The following is an 11788-nucleotide window of genomic DNA, read 5'->3' as shown; positions in this document are numbered from 1 at the left end:
GTGCCCAGGGAGGAGCACAGCCCCCAGCTCCATGGCTTGCGGGGTTCTCGCTGTGAAGTCCATCCCCACCATCCCCGTGACCCCATGCCGCTGGTGGGCTGATCCCAGAAGAGCACGTGTGTAGCCATGCAACTCTTTTGGAAAGGTCCATCTCTCTCCTCATTCCCCTGACTCATTCTCCCATCACAGCTCCCTCTCTTTGGCCTTCTGAGTCTTCAGGCTGCTGGCTGAGTGCATCCTTCTCCCCCATCCCTTCCCACTGCCTCCACCATCTCCTCCATGGGCACAACTCCAGCCTCAGTCCCAGCCCACCCTGCCCTTTCACTGTGGCATCAGAGGACTTCTGGCAGCAGAAGGGGGGTGGGTGGGCAAGAGGTCAGCTGCTCAGAGGCACAGCAGGCACAAGTCGTCAAGGAGATACCCAGGTTTCCTCCATTCCTCCCTCAAATACTGCTGAACTGGGCTCAACATGGGAAATCCATCGATGAATAAAATACACGTATGATTCGCGCTCCATAGAGCTTTTAGTCCAGTGGAACAAATGCTTAACAATATTTGCTCAAATATATGATGACAAATGATGACAAGTCAGCAGATCCTGCAGTTTCTACCCACAGAAGCATCTAGAATCTGACCACTGCCCATAGACCCACTAGTATAAGATGCTCCAAGCCTCTTCATCTCTCCCTAGATTATTACGGGTGCTGCTTGCCTGCTCTCCCTCTTTCCACTCTTGATTCCCTGCAGGCTATTTCCAACCCTAGAGCCAGAGTGGTCCTTTCAACACATAAGCCAAATCTTGTGATCCCTCTGCTGAGAACACCCACCTTAGAGTAAAAGGCAAGTCATTATCATGGCCAGGGGCCCAGTGTGGTTGATGACCCCTTGCCTCTCTGACAAATTTCCTCCTACTTTTCCTCTGCTCAAGCCCTCCAGGCTGAAAGCCTCTGGATAGTAAAATGTATCTAAAACCGGGATTTGTCGGATTCAAGAGTCCATGCCCCCTCCATTAAGAATATTATCATCCCCTTTTTACAAACGAGGAAACAGATTTTCGATAAGTTTAAGATGAGGCTAGAGTCACGTGATTAAGAAATGTGACTATCGTTGCAAATTATATCTGCAGTTATCTGCATAATTGCAAATCCAGGATAGTCCCCCTACCACTTCTTCTAGAAGATCATAAGTGTCCACCAGTGTAGACCAGGAGATAATATCATTGGCAATTCAAGCAACTTCCACCATACAAAATTCCCCTTGATTTTCATTTCTATGGAGCTGTGATCTCGGTCCTTTAAGCCTAAGGTCATTTCAAACTAATCTCAGAAAATCATCCAGGAAATGAAAAGTTTTCTTCCATTAAATTCTCATGCTACCCACAATGTAAAGTTAAGTTTTTATCCCCATAATTTTTGTAAATAAAGCTGAGGGTGGCCTCCAGGAAGTCTGAAATCACATCTTCTGCTTCAGAGCCTCCTTCAGAGAGGTCCTCGGGGCAAGGTCCAGGAGAAGCCAGTGAAATCCTTAACTGTAGAGTCAGTGGAATCATTGCGGGGGAAGAGAGGAAAGCCCATCAGACACTGTAACCCTGGAGAGAACTAAGCCTCAGGGCACCGTGTCCCCCTCATGTGGGTCAGATCACAACCATACAAAGAGATGAAATGGGCAAGAGGGTTCTGGAGAACTTTCTCCAGAATAGAGATGAAAACCAATGTTACCATCCCCAGGATGGACATAGGACTGGACCAAGAAGGGACCTGAGATCTTCAGGTTCCTGGTTCCATTGTGGCCACCATGCTGGCACTCTGTCAAGTGGTTCCTGATTGAGTCCCCCCGGGGGTACAAATCAGTCACCGGGCAGTAATTCCCTCTTCCACCTTGGGCATTAATGAGATCAGCCGGCTCCTGTCAGTCTCCCAGGAGCAAACATCTAACAACCTGCGCTGACAGGTGGCCCCCTGGGATATAGTCTATAGTGGAGCCCAGGGACTGTCTGGGGCATTTTCCAGAATTAACTGCAGGGAGGGTGGGAGGCATGAGAGCTCTACAAAAAGGGAAGTAGGAACACAGGTAGGGGCCCGCACTCTGGGTCCTGAAGTCTCTTGATGTAGGCGGGGCATTTGGAAGGAACGTCACCAAAAGGTGTCACTGAGCTAAACAAAACAAAGGGTTTTGTCACCTCTCCTTGTGACTGGTACTAATAGAATTTCTCTGGTGGAATTCTATCTTTCTGTGTTACTTTTTGTGGGGCATGGGAGTGGTCTTCCTCTCTCCTCTCCATCTTCCTCCCTCTCTCCTGCTTTCTCTTTCTTTGTATTCGTCTTTCCTGGTTCTCCAGGAGGAACTTCCATAGTGGGTATTGGACAGGGTTGCAGTCAAGCAGACCTGAGCCTCTCTTGTCTTATAAACGCAGAAGCCCAAGTTTTGAGGGGCAAAGAGGCTTGTCTGCCTGGCTCCATTCCCAGCTCTGCCACTGAGTCAGTTAAGGCTCACTCTGTGACCTAAACTCACTTCACCTCTCAATATCTCAGGTTCCCTCTCAGTAAAATGGGGATAATTTAGTTTATGGAATTAAAGGTGCCCATGGGGGTGGGGGGCCTGGATGGCTCAGTTGGTTAAACGCCTGACTTTGGCTCAGGTCATGATCTCACGGTCTGTGAGTTCAGGCCCCACATTGAGCTCTGTGCAGACAGTTCAGAGCCTAGAGCCTGCTTCGGATTCTGTGTCTCCCTCTCTCTCTCCTCCTCCCCCGTCTTGCTCTGTCTCTCTCACTCTAGAAAATAAATCAACATAAAAAAATTTTTTTAAAAAGTGTCTATAGGTGTAAGAGCCAAGAATGGAATCTCTCACTAAGTCAAGGCTCTTGGTGAAGGTCTTCATGTCCACCCAGACATTCCATCATTCACTGGACTGTGACAGCAGCTCAGACTTCCTAGAATGTTGAATTTGATCTTTAGATAAAGAAATAAAACTTTTACTTGAAGCCATGTTTGAGAAATTAAATGGGTGGGGATTGATTGTGGGGAAAACATTTGGAGGAGGTCAAAGATTTGATGTTTATCTAAAACAATAAGATCTTGCAGGGTTGGCTTTGCCACATTGTGCAGAGACACATGCTTTGTGTAACACCAAACACACACTTCTTATAAACCAAGAATTCTTGACCTTACTTTATAGTGACTAAAGTTCTCCTCTACTCAACGGTTATTTTCTGTTGCTGTTTTACTCTCTGAGAATATTTAATTATTTGATGGAGTTTTAACACTTTGCATCTCAAATTCTGGTTGGGTAGGTGAGCCCCTAATCTTTCTGAACCAAAACCAATAAAGAGAAGCTAGCTTTGACTATTGACTGGATCTTTTGAGTCTTCAAACACTAACCAACTCTCCATCTCTGTCCAGAATTGTGCAGGAGGATGGTCTTGATGACTGTAAGAGTTTGTTTATGATGTGGTTAGGGCTGAGACAAGGGTGTGTCATTCTGTTAATCCTACATCCTAACCCTCAGCTGTCAGCCCCTAACTTCGAGAGCCTATGATCAACCACGCATCTTACAACCTGCTTCTCAATGGCTGTGTAATTTCCAGTGAGTCCCATCCCTGTTTTGAATCTCATTGTTCCCTTTTGTTTGGGACCTCTCCCTTCCCCATCTTCCAGTTTCATTAACCAGAACCATGAAAGTCATCTTCTTCCTGTCTTTTAATCACCTCTGTTACACGGGGCTCTCCAAATGTGCCCACTTAAAACCAAGTAGTGGTGGGGGCTTGCTGGTCACTCCCCCCAGTCGGAGTCAGGTAAATAATTTGTACATTTTCTGGCAGGGCTGGGAGCCCTTCGTTCAACAAATAAATGCCAACCACTGTTCTCAATTCAGTAAACAAAACAGAGACTCTTTCACGGGGTTTCTATTTCAAACTGGGGAGACAGCCAACAAACAAATGCATGGAATGGATCAAGTCTGTATCAATAAATTCTAGCTACTTTGCTTTGGATCATCAGAGAAGGAGTTCGAACCAGTGACAAGAGTCAGCCAGGCAGAGGCGACAACGAGCGCAACCGCCTTCCTGAAATCTGCAGTGGAAACAGTAAAAGGAAATGAGACAATTAAATGACATAATAATACCAAGCGCCTAGCTCAGTCACCCATTGTGGATGCTTCAGACACGCTAGTTTCCATCTCTGTGGTGGAGGGCTGCTGTCAGAGCAGCACCATTTACTGGTGACCCTGACGGTGGACATTATGTCTCCCCCATCAATGAGAGTTTCTGAGGACTGGGGCTGTTCCTCCACCACCATGTGTGGAAGGCAGGGGCTGTCTCCCCATCAGAGGACAAGCCTACTGAGGGCAGGATTGGTCTCCTCTCCAGCCCCCAGTGGAGGATCATGACCTCAAGGTTTCTTACACAGGGGACTGACAGGTACCTTCCCTCCCCAGGCTGGATCTCACAAGGACTTGAAGTGCCCTAAAGGCCCCGGGCTCATTCCCTGCCCAGCCCTCGGCCAGGCCCCTGCCTGTGGTGTTTTGGCATGGTGCCCCGGGGCCAAGCCACTGGTCAGGGATGGGGTTTCAGCCTGAACTTTACCACCAGCTACATGTGGTCAGGCTGCTGGGAACTGGGAAAGTTGATGCCAGAGAAAGGCCAGCTGATGTCAGGGAAGGAGCCATTCTGCCCTCAGAACCCAAGGCCAGGGGTTTGCGTCATAGGGTCTCATCCCCATGGTACTGATCTCAGCTGGCCAGTGGGAGTTGAGGTTCCCAGGGATAAGCCATTCTCCACCTGGGCCTCAATTTCCACCTTTTACGCAAACCAGTCCACAAGACTGAGCTTTCCCTGGGTGTGTATCCAGGCTTAGGTGCAGGGGTTGGAAGTCCCTGTCCCTGACCTTGGAAGCCCCTAGTCTGATGTTGGAGACATAGCCCTACTCTTGGGGAATAAGAGTCTGAGGTGGGGAGACAAGTTCTGGCTTTGAATTCTTTCCCACTCCAATCTAACCAATACACAACACCCAAAGACTCTTTCTAAAACACACATATATTATTTCTCTGCCTAAAAACCTCATGGCTCCTCATCTACTCCAAAATAAAGACCAAACTCCATTGCATGGCACAAAAAGCACGTTACAACCTCCCTGCGTATGAACCCAGCAGGGTGGGTAGGCCTTTTGCTGAAGGGCTCTTTCCTGCCCCGTCAAGGAATTTGACCTGCCTAAAGGCTCCTTCAAGGGTGCGCTAAACTCATGTTTAGCCAGAACCCTTTTCTGCTTAAAGGGAATGTTTCCTTGCAGGGCGAGATGGGGACCATGAAGAGAGAGCTTCTGACCATCTCCTAGCCGCTGAGGCTACAGGTTCAGGAGAAACTGGCCTGTGATAAAGCTGCCGAGAGAGCCCTGTCCTGGGGCACAGTGGGTGTGGGGAAAGGAAAGACACCCTCTGGCATTTAGGAAATTCCAGGGACTCAGAGGGAGACAGAACGTGTCCCCAGGACAGGCTGAGACATGAAAGCTGAGGTGAATTAATGTGGTCACACGGACTTGTCACTCAATATGGGTATCACAGGAGGGCAAGAAAGTCACCATTCTAGATGGGGTTGGGGCGTGGGGGAGAATGATTTGAAGATCAAGGGCCAGTGAGCCTGCGTTGGAGAGAAAAAAACCAGGTCAGCTGGAAAGGGTGTTGGTTTGTGGAAAGGTCTTGAATGCCAGGAGGAGCTTAGATTTGGGGCAAGCAGGCTGCTTGCACCACACGGAAGTTCTGCTAGGGCCTAGCCCTGATGGAGTCTGCTTCTAATATAAGAGTCTGGGTCAGGCTGTCCTGTGGGGCTCTCAGGGGGCAGTTCCAGGACTTGAGGCTACCTGCGCCCCCTACCCCGGTCTGCCTCACATCCCAGCTCAAGGTGGCTGGCTCCTCTTCCAGGCTGCCTCACTGCTGCTTCCCCAGCTCCTCACTGCCTTCTGGACTCAGTTTCTCTAGCTGAGAAAAGGGAGTTGAGCTCTGCCCAGGGCAGCAATCTGACAGAGAGCTGGGTGAGGATTCCAGAGGAGTGCCCACGTGGGCTGGGCAGGAGAGCACCACGTCCCCTCTTCTGCCAGCATAAAGCCTCTTGCTGTGAGGCCTGTCTTTGTCAGGGGCACATGGCACAGCTGCCATGAGAGGTGTCTGGAGAGATGGCAGGAGGGCGTCTCGACCCCAATCGGCTTGCCACCTCCTCTCGCAATGCCCGTCATCGGGTGGGGCTGCTAAGGACACTGAGCTGGGGAGACTGGCTGAGAGGTGGGGGGACTGGAGAAGGGGTGACACAGAGCATTCTCTGAACCCCATAGATGTCCCTCCCCTCCCGGCTCCTGCCCCAGCAGAGCCTGGAACCAGTGACAACAGGGTGTTTCTTGAAGGGCCTCAACATTATCCCCCAATGGGCTTTCCATATGGCCATCGGAGACACACTGACAGGAATGAAAGAAAGGATACTCCTTTTAAAAGCACAAACGTTGTTCATCCCCAGATCGTGCTACGGGTAGAGCAGCAAGAATTAGCCATTTTATCAGCCCTGCAATAATCTCTAAAGTGCGTGATTACATTGCATGGTACTTTGTGTCTACGGGTTAAAAGTGTAAAGTGGCTAAATGTAAATATTTAAAATATACTACTCATCTTTTAGCCCTGTTTTATTATTTTATCCTTAGAAAAATGCCACAAAGCTCAAACTTGCAAATGCCTGGACCCTTCTCAACTTCTGAGAGGCACTAGTAGATCTTTTGAGGATAAGATATATGGTCAAAAGAATACAGCCACGAAGGCTGCAAAATGTTATATTATATCTAANAACCCACAAACCATGAGATCATGACCTGAGCTGAAGTCGGACACTCAACCGACTGAGCCACCCAGACGCCCCTCCCCTCAGTCTTTTTTTTTGAGAGAGAGAGAGAGAGAGAGAGAGAGAGAGAGAATGGCAGAGAGGAAAAGAGAGAAAATCCCAAGCAGACTCCATGAAGACAGCATGGAGACCATGAACCATGTGATCGTGACCTGAGCCAAAACCAAGAATCGAACGCTTAACTGACTGAGCCACCCAGGTGCCCCAGCATTCCTACTCAATCTTTTACTAGTTGTGTAAGCAGGAGGTAGGTATTTAACCATTCTTAGCTTTAGCTTTTTTCTCTGTAAAGTGGACATGATAAGTGTCTACTTCATAAGGTTTTACATGGCTAAACAGCTCATGTAATGATGTCACACAGCATCTCAGGATCCAGGAAGTGCTGTACTTTACTGTAGATGAGGTATCTCATGAGGTAACCCACCATATGAAAACACAACCTTAGAAAGCAGCACGGGCTTGCATCCTTGAGCTGGAGTTATTTCTTCACTTCCTTACTGTTGAGAGTGCAGATTTAATAGTTACTAAAGACTTAGAAGAATGTCTGACATGTAGCAAGAGCTCTGTAAGGGTTAGGTATTATTATTGTCATCGTGTTGCTGCTGTTAATGCTAACAAAGGCTCTGTCCAGCTCTGATCTTCTGGAAGGTTCTACACTGCCCCAGTGGACTGATCCCATTGTGGCCTAACCACTCCTAGAAAGTGGAGCAGGGAATTCCCTCACCCTCTGCTCCCTGGGGGGTCCAAAGGATCCCCTTCTGTGGCCTTCAGGTCAGCAGGCCCTACTGGGCTAGACCCTTTCAGATGAAAGGATTAGCTCCTGACACACATTTTTCTGATGATGAAAGCTAGCTTTGCAAGCATGAAATTGCCCTTGGGGTCTCCAAGATCCTCTTTTCCAAAAGGCTACATTCATTATCTGCAGGTGTGTGAGAAAGACATGAACTAAGGCTGACCCTGGGCTGGGTTGGAGATGGGAAGGCATCCCACCAGGTGGGCAGCTGTGGAGGGGGTGTGTGGACGGTTTGAGAGTGGTGGGCAGCTGTGGAGGGGGGGTATGGACAGTTTGAGAGTGGCCGATGGAGTGGCCGATGGAAGGACCAGCCCTGACAGTGTCCCAGGGAGGCTGGTGTGAAGTCCAGGGAAGGGTGCTGTCTGCCTCCATCCCCTGTCTTCCTGGGTAAGGAATGGTGGGAATAGAGTCCTGTGCCCTCACCCTAAGCTCAGAAGTGGGCCCAAAGCCCTGAAGTCATCCCCACAGGACAGCATGTGGCCTTCTATCTTTTGGAAAGTCCAGTTTTGTTGGTGACATTGTGTGTGCGTGTGCGCACGCACACATGTGCACGCATATGTGCACACGTACATACATATCTTTGACTACAACCAAGCCCTCCCATCCCATCTACCTGGATCTTAGTGGGAAGGAGAGAGGACATGGTTCCATGGAAAATGTCTACAGGGCTTTGCCCAACTAGAGCAGAGCCATTTCTCACATGAAGACAAAGAGGCAGTAGCAGCCTGCAAACGAATTCAAATTCTCTCTCTAGTCACATGAAATAACCCTGCTTTACAAATCCACAAGGTCTTGCTCATGGAACCTACTCAGCAAGCCGCAGGACTCTAGAAGCTTCGGGTTGGCCAGGATCTCAGAGATCACCCCACCCAACGCATGCCAGGGGGATTCAGAGGGCCCCCAGAGGGAGGCCTGTATGGGGCCTGTGTCTTTTGGCACCTGCCTTACAATAATGCATTTCCCTCTTGTGGGGACAGGGGAGCAGTAATAAATTATGATCATTTCACTACCCAAGGTCACTGAGCCCTTCCCATAAGACACCGTGAAAGGATGGATATACACAAATCCTTCCTAGGGCTCTTCTGCCATGGACATTCCCCTGATAATGAAGGCCAAAATTGTTCCTTTATCTCCTAAAGAAAAAAATCTATCAGGAGGTGTAATGAGGTTATGTTATGGAGAGAGGTGGTATGAAAATTTCCCCACTAGATAAAATCTGGGCACTGGGAATGATCACTGGGGATTGTCAGAGCACCCTGTCATTGCCCTGGGTGGTGGACAGCCAGGGAATTCCTTAAAGGGGCTGAGCACCCCCATTTCACCCCCTTTGTCACTTACTGCCAATCACAAGGAACAACACCAGTGTCTGGCCCAGGAGTTTTCATACCATTGAAGAGTCTCACCTTCAGGCAGATGGCTGAACATGCTAGACATAGCATAGCTAAATATTACTGGGCATTCCATTTGATAAAGGATAAAAAACAGAGGTTGCAGGATGGGTGAAAACCATTTAACCTATTTTAGTTCTGCAGAATCTTGAAATTTCCATGTTATTGCAATGAGAAGGATCCAAGTATAGGACAGTGCAGAGCGAGAAGGCATGCCTCCTGTGGTATTTGGGCCATCCCCAGGCCTCAGAGAAGAGCCTACCAGCTACTTGGGGGCCAATGGAGGCACTTACAATGCTGAAGGGCTCTGTCTTGGGCCATGATCACAGCCTCTCTCTTCCCCTCCTGGGACAATGGAGCATTGTGGCTCAGAAGGTCCCCTGGAGCCCAGGGCCTCACTTACAAAAAGAACATCTTGGGTTGATTGGACCACCCTCCTGGGAGCTGGACTCCTCACTCTCACTTCTACCCTCCTCAGTTCCTTTTCTGCTCTGCACTAGAGAGAGCTTCTAAAAATGCAAACTGGAGGGGCACCTGGGTGGCTCAGTCAGTTAAGCGTCCAACTTTGGCTCGGGTCATGATCTCATGGTTTGCGGGTTTGAGCCCCGTGATGGGTAGGGCTCTGTGCTCACAGCTCAGAGCCTGGAGCAGGCTTCGGATTCTGTCTCCCTCTCTCTCTACCGCTCCCCAATCCTCCTCCCCTCTCTCTTTGTCAAGAATACATAATCATTAAATAAACAATAAATAAATAAATAAATAAAAATGCAAACCAGATCCTGCTACCCTTCCAGTTTAAATAAACCTCAATAGCCTTTAGGACAGAGATCAAAATTCTTCAATGTTTCCTCAAGCTCACCTATCCAAGCTCAGCCCATGTGGCTCTTGCCCTAGGTATCTGAGCTCCCGCTCCCCTGGCCCTCTGTCGGTTCCTTCAGAGCACACACTGCAGTTCATAATTGGCTATTTATCATGTGTCTGCCCCATGAGACTGTAAGCTCCAGAAGGGAGAGGCCCTGTGTCATTTGCTTCTGTATTTTTTGTATTCTTTTGTATTCCCAATGCCTCACTCAGGGCCAGAGCCATGACCTGACACAGAGCAGGTGTTCAACACATACTTGCTGAATAAATGAGACACCAGCCTCTGACACCTAGGGTTAGGAACACAGAGAGTGACACACAAATGTTTGTGTGCACGAACACACACATACACACACACACACAGGTGCGGAAGAGGTCAAACACTTCCCTTCTCAGAACATATGCAGAGGTAGCCCCTATAGAATTGGCAATGGGCTAATGAGTACATGTAAATATCCAATGCCCTCCCCTCGAAGGAAACATTAGCCCCATTTACCTCTACCTCATTCGAATCCTTGATCAAACATTGCTTATTGGTGGCAACAAACCAGCTCTCTGTCCTCAAGGAGAGAGCAGGTGGCTCTTTCAATGCAGATCAGGTGGCCTGCTTATCGTATCTCCTTCTGGGCCTCACTTCTCCTCCAGGCTCCTTAAGAAAATACATCACCAGCCATCCTATCCCAATTCCCATCTTCCACTCACACATCCTCAAAAACCCAACCATCTGCCTGCCACCTTCAGCCCCCGGCCCATCTGGCTGGGTCACCCCTTCTATCCCAAGAAAACTTACCTTCTCCCAGAAAGCTCCTGGCTGTAGGACTCCCAGAGTCTCCCCCTGCCCCACACAGTCACTGGAGTTCACCTCCTCAGTGGAGCCTTTGAGATCATGCTCTTTTGTCTAGTTCTCGAAGTGTGTTGCCTATTTGGTTCCACTTTGGGTTGTGATTCCCAAGAGGGCAGCGGCTTTATGTATTAGTGTGACTTATGGTGTCAAGGGCCTCAAAGGATCAGCTTAGCTGAAAAATTAGGGCTTTGGATGATGTACCCCACCCCTGCTAAAAGGGGTTATCTGAATGAGGCAACACGGAACAGACATAATCAAGCCAAACTAGTTAAGAGCTTACAGCTCTGCAAACCGAGGGGTTAGATGAGCTGATGTCACAGGACCTTTCCATCTCTGACCTCCTCGGAGGCTAGGGCATTAACCCTGGGGGAGGGGGGCTGCCCTGCCAAGCCCTTAGCTGGAGCAGGAGGAGGGAGGCGGGGTGAGTGGGAGGGGCAGAGAGAGCCTGGGGAGTCCGCAGTGACCTACATCTGCTCCCGGCACTGCCTGTCCGCCAGCAGTCCATTCAGAGCCTTTAGCAGCGTGCAGTAGCTGGAAGCAGACAGGAGGTTGGAGGTCGGTGGGGCACCCAGGTAAGTGCACCAGGTACCCAGGGCAGAGCAGGGCAGAGATGGAGATGCTGGAATGCTCTCTAACTTTTCTACTCAGGAAGGGGCAGGCAGTGGGCAAGAGAGCAGCCCAGGGCACGTTTGCTGGCTGGCTGATTACACCCTGTGGTGCATGTATAATCCCTTCTAGAGGACTCCAGGATATTTGGAAGAGAGAATCTCAGTGAGTCCTGTCTGGGAGTTTTGTCCTGGCTCTGATTTTCCAGGCACTGTTTGGCTTAGAGTGTGAAATGATGATCAGGTTAAAAATCTGATGAGATGTCTAGAATAAGGACTGGGACTTGCTACATCTTAATTAATAACGTGGTCAAAGCAGTTGAGACAAACCTCATTTGGCTCTTCCTGCCTCAATCCTACCAGTTTGGAAGGTAGAGGCAGCAGCTACCTAGAGGCACAAGATGACAGCAAGTAGGGACAGGGCGG

The sequence above is a fragment of the Crocuta crocuta genome, unplaced genomic scaffold (genome assembly GCF_008692635.1).
Source record: "Crocuta crocuta isolate KB4526 unplaced genomic scaffold, BGI_CrCroc_1.0 scaffold318, whole genome shotgun sequence".
Taxonomy (NCBI): domain Eukaryota; kingdom Metazoa; phylum Chordata; class Mammalia; order Carnivora; family Hyaenidae; genus Crocuta; species Crocuta crocuta.
This window is presented reverse-complemented; position numbering follows the sequence as displayed.